Here is a 10716-nt window from a genome sequence, read left to right as displayed (position 1 = left end):
GAACAGAAGTATGTGCGTATCCGGAGATGAGATTGGACAGGGAGAGAGAACAAGAGAGGAAGAAATCAGTGAATAGGGCTGTTGCAGTGACCATATTACCGGCACACCATGACCTCAGTAAGATTCCATGTGACCATTGAGTCACGGGAATCTCCTTTTATGCACTCTGGACATGCATTGGCAGTATCCAATTTGCCAACTACCATCAGGTCCTAATGGACTGGTACTCAGGGCTCTATTGTCCCTCTAACCACTCAATGCAAATGCAAACAAAAAATCACATCACACACTTGTCATCAAAACAGCATCATGCTTTTAAAACTCACCTCACTGTGAGTTGCGAGCATTGCAAAATAAATGTACACATACATGTTATTCAATCATTTCATCCAAACGTTAAAATAGAACTTGCTTCTATTTTTGACGCGCAGCTTGTCCCGCCTCTCCCATCTTCTCATTGGTTTTTAGGAGCATATACCCACATATGTAATTGAAAGCTGAACTGAGGTTCATACTCCAGTCCAGTTGGTGGTGGTAATGCACCTTAAAGTTGGTTGCCAACCGCCATATAATATAAAGTCAGAAGAAGAAGACGGCAGAAGAAGACTGGTGGAAATGCACCAACAGACAGAAGAGATGGCGGAAGCAGAAGTGTCGCTTGAAGCTGGAAGCATGCGGAGTAAAGTTAGCGAGAAAGATCAGTGGACCGCAGTGAAGTCCAAGAACGGAACAAACTTTGCTAAAATTGTTGTGGAAAATTAGTCTGAATCGTTGTTTGTTGGAGTACGGTTTTTGGATAAGGATTTTCCTTTGGGAACCCCTCAAGGATGGAGTTGGGAAAAGTGGATGCAAGGCCTCCTGAGTGGTGCAGCGGTCTAAGGCACTTCATCGCAGTGCTGGAGGCATCCCTACAGACCCGGGTTTGATCCCAAGCTGTGTCACAGCCGTCCTCGACCAGGAGACCCATGAGGGGTTGCACAATTGGCCCAGCGTTGTACGGGTTAGGGAAGGGTTTGGCCGGCCGGGATGTCCTTGACACATCACGCTCTAGCGCCTCTTGTGGCGGGCCGGGAGCATGCACACTGACTTCGGTCGCCAGTTGTATGGTTCTCTGACACATTGGTGCGGCTGACTTCTGGGTGAAGCGGGCAGTGTGTCAAGAAGCAGTGCGGCTTGGCAGGGCCGTCTTTCGGAGGATGCATGGCTCTCGACCTTCGCCTCTCGCAAGTCCGTACGGGAGTTGCAGCGATGGGACAAGACTGTAACTACCAATTGGTATAAAAAGTACAAAAATAAATACAAGGAAAGGTGGATGCAGCCAAAGTAATCTGGAGTGGTATGGTGTTGAGATCGTGTGTATCTAAAGAGAAAAAGGAGTGTGCATTGTGGCTCGCGACATGATCTACGCATGATGTGGACAGCTTTGATTTTCGGAGCAGGGCACCGGTAAAAGGTGTTCTCTGGCATCCCATTGGACATTGATAATAAATATCTTAGGCAAAAAATTCCAGGAGTAGTTAATGCACGTCGATTGACCTGTAAAGAGAATGGGAAAAATGTGCAGTTTATCTGTATTGTTGTTTGATGAAGAGTATCTACCACCCTATGTAAAAGCTGGGATACAGTTGAAGTCGGAAATGTACAGTGCCTTGCGAAAGTATTCGGCCCCCTTGAACTTTGCGACCTTTTGCCACATTTCAGGCTTCAAACATAAAGATATAAAACTGTATTTTTTTGTGAAGAATCAACAACAAGTGGTACACAATCATGAAGTGGAACGACATTTATTGGATATTTCAAACTTTTTTACCAAATCAAAAACTGAAAAATTGGGCGTGCAAAATTCATGATTGTGTCCCACTTGTTGTTGATTCTTCACAAAAAAATACAGTTTTATATCTTCATGTTTGAAGCCTGAAATGTGGCAAAAGGTCGCAAAGTTCAAGGGGGCCGAATACTTTCGCAAGGCACTGTACATACACTTAGGTTGGAGTCAATAAACCTCGTTTTTCAACCACTCCACACATTTCTTGCTAACAAACTATAGGTTTGGCAAGTCCGTTAGGACATCTACTTTGTGCATGACACAAGTCATTTTTCCAACAATTGTTTACAGACAGATTCTTTCACTTATAATTCACTGTATCACAATTCCAGTTGGTCAGAAGTTTACATACACTAAGTTGACTGTGCCTTTAAAAACAGCTTGGATAATTCCAGAAAATTATCCCGCTCCCCTTTACCGTGTGTTTAAAAAAAAACCATGAGTGTTTGACGGTAATTTAGTTGTCTGTTGTTTTTCATTCTCAATGTTACTTTTTCACTACTATACTTTGCATGAGTTATGTGATGGGTCTCGATATCCATCCCCCCTAGACTGCCGGGCCAAAGGGATTCGTAACACCACTCCTGTGTTGACTTGGCTGTGTGCTCAGGGTCGTTGTCCTGTTGGAAGGTTAACCTTCACCCTAAGTCTGAGGTCCTGAGTGCTCTGGAGCAGGTTTTCATCAAGGATCTGTCTGTACATTGCTCTGTTCATTTTTCCCTTGATCCTGACTAGTCTCCCAGTCCCTGCCGCTGAAAAACATCCCCACAGCATGATGCTGCCACCACCATGCTTCACCGTAAGAATGGTGCCAGGTTTCCTCCAGACATGACGCTTGGCATTCAGACCAAAGAATTCAATCTTGGTTTCATCAGACCAGAGAATCTTGTTTCTCATGGTCTGAGAGTCCTTTAATTGCCTTTTGGCAAACTCCAAGAGGACTGTCATGTGCCTTTTACTGAGGCACATGCAAAGTGAGAAATTATGTGACGAAACTTAACAAAAAGAAGAAGAAACTGTATTATGAAGCCAAGATCAAAGATATAAAGAATGATGGAAAAAAAACTGAAGTACTTAAAATGAAATTATCGGCAGAAAGTAAAATTATACTCATCAAATCAGATGGCTTATTCATCACAAAACCATTTGATGTTGCCAATTATTTTAATGATTACTGGCAAAGTGGGCAAACTTAGGCGAGAAATGCCAACAACGAACAGTGAGCCATCGTATTCCTGCATAAAAAAACTAATAATGAAAGAAAAGCATTGAAAGTTTGAATTTTGTGTTAGTGTGGGAGAGGTGGAAAAATGATGGTTATCGATCAATAATGAAAAGCCTCCTGGCATTGTTAACTTAGATGGAAAGCTACTGAGGATGGTAGTTGAGGCTATAACCAATCCTGTCATATCTTTAATCTGGGCCTAGAGGAAAATCTTTGTCCTCAGGTCTGGAAGGAAGCAAAAGTAATTTTGCTACCCAAGAGTGGTAAAGCGGCCTTTACTGGTTCTAAGAGCATACCTATAAGCTTGCTGCCAGCTCTTTGAATAACTGCTAGTAAAAATTGTTTGACCAAATTAAATTTGATTTCTCTGTAAACAAATTAACAACAGACATTCAGCATGCTTATAGAGAAGGGCACTCAACATGTACTGCACAGACAGAAATGATGGATGATTGGTTGAAAGAAATTGATAATATGATTGTGAGAACTGTACTGTTAGATTTCAGTGCAGCCTTTTATATCATTGACCATAACCTGTTGTTGAAAACATTTGTGTGTTATTGCTTTTCAACCTCTGCCATATCGTGGATTCAGAACTATCTTTCTAATAGTGGAAGCTTCTCTAATGTCAAACATGTAAAGTGTGGTGTACTGCAGGGCAGCTCTCTAGGCCCTCTACTCTTTTCTATTTTTACCAATGACCTGACACTGGCATTAACCTCTCTGCGCACGAACCCGTTAGCGGGATGAAATTCGACAACATACGGTGATAGTCATATAAATAGTCATATAAATAGTCATAAATAGTCATATAAATAGTCATATTTAAATAGTGATGTTACATAAATAGTCATATTAAACATTCATGAAAATACAAGTGTCTCACATGTTTCGAAAGCCTAGAATCTTGCTAATCCAACTGTGTTGTCAGATTTAAAAAAACATTTACTGCGAAAGAATACGATGCGATTATCTGAGGATAGCGCCCCATAAAAAAACAACTATTTCAACCAGCACAGGCGTAACAGAATTACAAACTGCAATAAAATATATAGTTTACCTTTGACGATCTTGCTCTGTTTGCAATCCCAATGCTCATTGTTACACAATGAATGGTCTTTTGTTTGATAAAATCAATTTTCATAGCCTAACACGAAACATTTTGTGAACCGCTTGTGTCGTGAATTCCGTCTCATTCCATTTTCGACGACACATTCGATGTAAATACACACACTAAACGTGACTTTTCCAGTCATGTTTGGTTTCATTGCAATCAACTGGTTTGTTTGTAACACAACCAAACCTGATGGGTCATTTCGCGGGACACATTGACTGAAAGAAACCGATTTGAAGACAACAAGTAATGACATCATTGTGCACCAATGATATGACCGCTGTTTCGTTGATTGACTGTATTTTAACCCAATGACCACTGATCATCTTGAAATCTAGCTGGGTAGATAGCCAATGAGCTGAGGTAAACGGCAATATGTAATGTTTATGTGTTGGAAGACCAACCCATATAGTAAACGGCGTAAAGAGGGTAATTCGCCATTGAAGATTCTTACCGGAAGGAGCTACGCATGTTACGCACAGCACTGTACAGCGCATCTTCAGCTGTTTATATATCAATCAGTATGGTGACTAAGTCAGGGAAAGCTAAATCTAAGTCTAGATATACAGATATACACACAATTTTATAAGAAATTGATCGGGAAAGTGAGACAGAGATTGTTGGAGGATGATTCCTTTAGCGATTCCCAAATGGAGGAATATTTTTTGAATGGAGAGGACATCGTTTTGGACTGGTAAGTTCTTCTCATGCTAATGCCGTTGTTTGAAATTAATAATATAAAATATTATTTGTGATTAAACATTTTTTAGTAGCAATATATAAAAATGTAATGTAATGAAATGTGAGCTGCGTGTGTCTGCCGCCCCACCCCCACATGAAATAGCCTATTTGAGGCTGTTGAGGGGGGGCAGGCCCACAACAATGGCCAAAATGAAATGGAGACAGTAGATCTAGTTGGTCTGTCATAATATAATAGAGACAGTAGATCTAGCTGAAATATAATAATATCAAATAGACAGTAGATCTAGCTAGTCTGGCATAATATAAATGAGACAGTAGATCTAGCAGGTCTATAATAATATATTCAACCTTATGTTCCCTGTACTCTATACATATATCTGTTTATTATACCTGTTGATACAGGGCTCATATGTGAAACTATTCTAACTAACTATTCTAACTTTCACAGTGACACTGACTTCGAATGGGAGCCCCCAGTGCCAAGGTGTCCATCCCCCACTGAATCTGGTTCATCCAGCTCCTGCCACAAGTGGTGTTCATCTGCCCAAATGTATTTCTGCAGGCATGGATGTGCCTCAGGGCCAAAAGGGCACAGCATGGAGGCGTCGCTGTGTTCTTTGCAAAAGGAAGTCCCCCATCACCTGCACCACATGCTTGGTGACCCTCTGCTTTACAGCAGAAAGAGACTGCTATGGCACCTGGCTTCACTGTAAGAATGGTGCCAGGACTGAGGGTCTTCCAAATATTGAAAGTGTTATTTTTTTTCATGTTTTTTCTCCACTTTTTTGGGGGGTGTGTTAGAATACCATTTTGGTATTTTGTATATAGTTATTCCATTCAAAATGTATAACTTCACGAATTTGGCCACTTGGGTACATTTGGGCTAATTGTGTGGGACACCTGGGGGACTTCATGATAAATGTCACGTAGCACACTCATTTTGGAAGTTATCATTCTGAAACTTTGCACAAGTACTGTTGCCCTCTTATGTTTTTCACTGAAATTGTCCGCATCATCCTATCTGAATGTTTGTTTTGTCTTGTTCATTTTAAAGATGATGATACAACAATAAAAATTAAAAAACGTATGTTTTTTCCATTGTATTATCTAAACCAGAATGTTGTGTTATATTTTTCTACATTCACATTTACACCAACTTCAGAGTGTTTTCTTTCAAATGAAACCATGACTATGCATATCCTTGGTCCTGGGCCTGAGCTACAGGCATTTAGCTTTGGGTATGTCTTCAGGCGGAAATTGAAAAAAGTAAGGGGGTAGCTGTAAGAGGTTTTAAACAAAGCATGTGTGTCCATGTATGCTGATGATTCAACCATATACACATCAGCAACCACAGCTATTGAAGTCAATGAAACCCTTAACAGAGTTGCAGTCTTTTTTGGAATGGGTGGCCAGTAATAAACTGGTCCTGAACATCTCTAAAACTAAAGCATTGTATTTGGTACAAGTCATTCCCTAAATTCTAGATCTCAGCTGAATCTTGTAATGAATGGTGTGGCTGTTGAACAAGTTGAGGAGACTAAATTACTTGCCGTTACCATAGATTCTAAACTGTCATGGTCAAAACATATAGATTCAATGTTTGTAAAGCTGGGGAGAGGTCTGTCCATAATAAAGACACCACACTCCAAAAAGCAAGTCCTGCAGGCTCTAGTTTTGTCTTATCTTGATTATTGTCCAGTCGTGGGGTCGAGGGCTGCAAGGAAATACCTAGTTAAGCTGCAGCTGTCTCAGAACAGGGCGGCACGTCTTGCTCTTCATTGTAATCAGAGGGCTGATATAAATACTATGCATGCCAGTCTCTCTTGGTTAAGAGTTGAGGAGAGACTGACGGCATCACTTATTTTAATAAGAAACGTGTTGAAAATCCCAAATTGTTTGCATTTTCAACTTCCATACAGCTCTGACATTTGTGTTTATGTTAATTAATGGTCAATTACCATGAGTACGGCAGTCTTTTGCATTCCATTAACCTATTGACAAAATGTCATGACCACCACAGTCCTATCAGTGATAAGGTCAGGCAGCGCCAGGCAACACAAATGAAGAGGTTTTACCCCTATTTACACACTAAAAGGATAGAAGAATCAAAGCACTCTGAAGGACGGAGAGAGAGAAGGGGAGAGAAAAAGAGAGAAAAAGAGAAGAGGATTTTCTAATTTCATTTGTGGACATGTGTTTTTTGTCTGTGTGAACTTGCCATGATCTGACTTTTGACTCAGATATAATGTCCTCAAAGCAAAGCCAACAACTACATGCCAGGAGGCATCTAAAGGGAACTTTTAATTAGTTATGAAAAACAAGACTGACAGGTGGCACAGTGAGGTCAAATTAAGCGCAGCTGTTAAGTTATAACAGCTGCTGCTTTCTTCAACTTGATGAAAGTGTATTGATCACCCCAAAACCCTTCACAGTAACAATCAGAAAAGGGATGGAGGATTTCTTCCTTGAATCGGTAGTGAAAGGTTAGGTCACATTTTATTTGGATATCAAACTATCACCTGCAAATCTACTGACAAATGTTATGCGGGTGAACTTCTGGTGCACTCTTCTGGTCCATTCAGACTCAGCAGAACTGGACAAGTTGTTGCTTAACCTTTGATCTGCTATCAATAGTTAAGCAGTGGCTGCCCTACTCCTCGTCTTACTCCTCCTTGTCCTCGTCCTCCTCCTTCTCTTTCTCCTCCACCATGCTGTCGAGGTCAGGGACAGTGCTTTGCTCCATGTGATCACTTCCAGATGATGATGGAAGGCATTCGCCTTGTAGATAAATCACAGATACCCTAAATGTTTATTTTTATGATTATTGCGATACCTAAGAGCTATTTCCTGGGAGGTGCATGGGACAGACGCCTTATGTGGAATGTTTGTGCAGGCTGCGGAGAGAATCCGTGGGGGCCATTTTCCAGATGGATGGAGCCATGCAGTAAAGGGGGGGGTCAGGGATGAGGACGGAGAGGGGAGACCGGGGGGGGGGGGGGATGATGGGAGGCGATGATTATAACATCCGTTTGTTCCACAGGCTGACAGTAGTGATAAATATGCAGATAGCACCTGGGCTTTGAATCACTGGTGGAGATGGGAGCTGATCGGACAGTAGGAACAATTCACAATACTTTATTTTAGAGATGCACCGATATGACATTTTTTGGCCGATACCGATATCTGATATTTTCCTTGCCAAAAAAAAAACAATACAGATAACAATATTTAGTACAGTTAAATAGTTGAAACAAAGTGTTAATTTGTTCAGTTTGGAACAGATTGTTTAATAACTTGTAAATGACAAATCAATGAATGTAATTTATCGCACAACAGATATTCATGACACAAATATTTTAGCTGCCCCGCATTATAAAGATGGTGAGGTTGTTGGTGTTATGGTGAGTGAATGAGGACCCAAAAGCGAACTAACTTAAACAGAGCTTCTTTAATAACCAAACATAGGTAGGCTCAGATAGACCGGCAGATTCCGACAGGACAGGACAAGGTTACAGCAAACATGACGATAGTCTGGCTCAGGCATGAAATACAAACAAGAATCCGACAAGGACAGGAACAGAAACAGAGAGAGATATAGGGACCTAATCAGAGGGAAAAAAGGGAACAGGTGGGGAACGGGGTGAATGGGTAGTTAGAGGAGACAAGGAACAGCTGGGAGAAAGCGGGGGAGAAAAGGTAACCTAACAACGACCAGCAGAGGGAGACAGGGTGAAGGGAAAGGACAGAGACAAGACACAACATGACAGTACCCCCCCACTCACCGAGCGCCTCCTGGCGCACTCGAGGAGGAAACCTGGCGGCAACGGAGGAAATCCTCGATCAGCGCACGGTCCAGCACGTCCCGAGAGGGAACCCAACTCCTCTCCTCAGGACCGTACCCCTCCCAATCGACAAGGTACTGGTGACCACGGCCCCGAGGACGCATGTCCAAAATCCTGCGGACCCTGTAGATGGGTGCGCCCTCGACAAGGATGGGGGGGGGGGGGGGGGAAGACGAGCGGGGGCGCGAAGAACGGGCTTAATACAGGAGACATGGAAGACCGGGTGGACGCGACGAAGGTATCGCGGAAGAAGAAGTCGAACTGCGACAGGATTAATGACCCGAGAAATACGAAACGGACCAATGAACCGCGGGGTCAACTTGCGAGAAGCCGTCTTAAGGGGAAGGTTCTGAGTGGAGAGCCAAACTCTCTGACCGCGACAATATCTAGGACTCTTAGTTCTACGCTTATTAGCAGCCCTCACAGTCTGCGCCCTATAACGGCAAAGTGCAGACCTGACCCTCTTCCAGGTGCGCTCGCAACGTTGGACAAAAGCCTGAGCGGAGGGGACGCTGGACTCGGCGAACTGAGATGAGAACAGCGGAGGCTGGTACCCGATGCTACTCTGAAAAGGAGATAGCCCGGTCGCAGACGAAGGAAGCGAGTTGTGGGCGTATTCTGCCCAGGGGAGCTGTTCTGACCAAGACGCAGGGTTGCGAAAAGAAAGACTGCGTAAGATGCGACCAATAGTCTGATTGGCCCGTTCTGCTTGACCGTTAGACTGGGGGTGAAAGCCGGAAGAGAGACTGACGGAAGCCCCAATCAAACGGCAAAACTCCCTCCAAAATTGAGACGTGAATTGCGGACCTCTGTCCGAAACGACGTCTGACGGAAGGCCATGAATTCTGAAAACATTCTCGATGACGATTTGTGCCGTCTCTTTAGCAGAAGGAAGCTTAGCAAGGGGAATGAAATGAGCCGCCTTAGAGAACCTATCGACAACCGTAAGAATAACAGTCTTCCCCGCTGACGAAGGCAGTCCGGTGACAAAATCTAAGGCGATGTGAGACCACGGTCGAGAGGGGATAGGAAGCGGCCTGAGACGGCCGGCAGGAGGAGAGTTACCGGACTTAGTCTGCGCGCAGACCGAACAAGCAGCCACGAAGCGACGCGTGTCATGCTCCCGGGTGGGCCACCAAAAACGCTGGCGGATGGAAGCAAGCGTACCCCGAACGCCAGGGTGGCCGGCTAACTTGGCAGAGTGAGCCCACTGAAGAACGGCCAGACGAGTAGGAACGGGAACGAAAAGAAGGTTCCTAGGACAAGCGCGCGGCGACGGAGTGTGAGTGAGCGCTTGTTTTACCTGCCTCTCAATTCCCCAGACAGTCAACCCGACAACACGCCCCTCAGGGAGAATCCCCTCGGGGTCAGTGGAGGCTACTGAAGAACTGAAGAGACGAGACAAAGCATCAGGCTTGGTGTTCTTAGAGCCCGGACGATAAGAAATCACGAACTCGAAACGAGCGAAAAACAGCGCCCAACGCGCCTGACGCGCATTAAGTCGTTTGGCAGAACGGATGTACTCAAGGTTCCTATGGTCAGTCCAAACGACAAAAGGAACGGTCGCCCCCTCCAACCACTGTCGCCATTCGCCTAGGGCTAACCGGATGGCGAGCAGTTCGCGGTTACCCACATCATAGTTACGTTCCGACGGCGACAGGCGATGAGAAAAATACGCGCATGGGTGGACCTTGTCGTCAGAGAGGGAGCGCTGAGAAAGAATGGCTCCCACGCCCACCTCTGACGCGTCAACCTCGACAACGAACTGTCTAGAGACGTCAGGTGTAACAAGGATAGGAGCGGATGTAAAACGATTCTTGAGGAGATCAAAAGCTCCCTGGGCGGAAACGGACCACTTAAAACACGTCTTGACAGAAGTAAGGGCTGTGAGAGGAGCGGCCACCTGACCGAAATTACGGATGAAACGACGATAGAAGTTCGCGAAGCCGAGAAAGCGCTGCAGCTCGACGCGTGACTTAGGGACGGGCCAATCAATGACAGCTTGGAC

Source organism: Oncorhynchus mykiss, chromosome 30 (genome assembly GCF_013265735.2).
Source record: "Oncorhynchus mykiss isolate Arlee chromosome 30, USDA_OmykA_1.1, whole genome shotgun sequence".
NCBI lineage: Eukaryota > Metazoa > Chordata > Actinopteri > Salmoniformes > Salmonidae > Oncorhynchus > Oncorhynchus mykiss.
Note: the sequence above shows the minus strand (reverse complement) of the source record.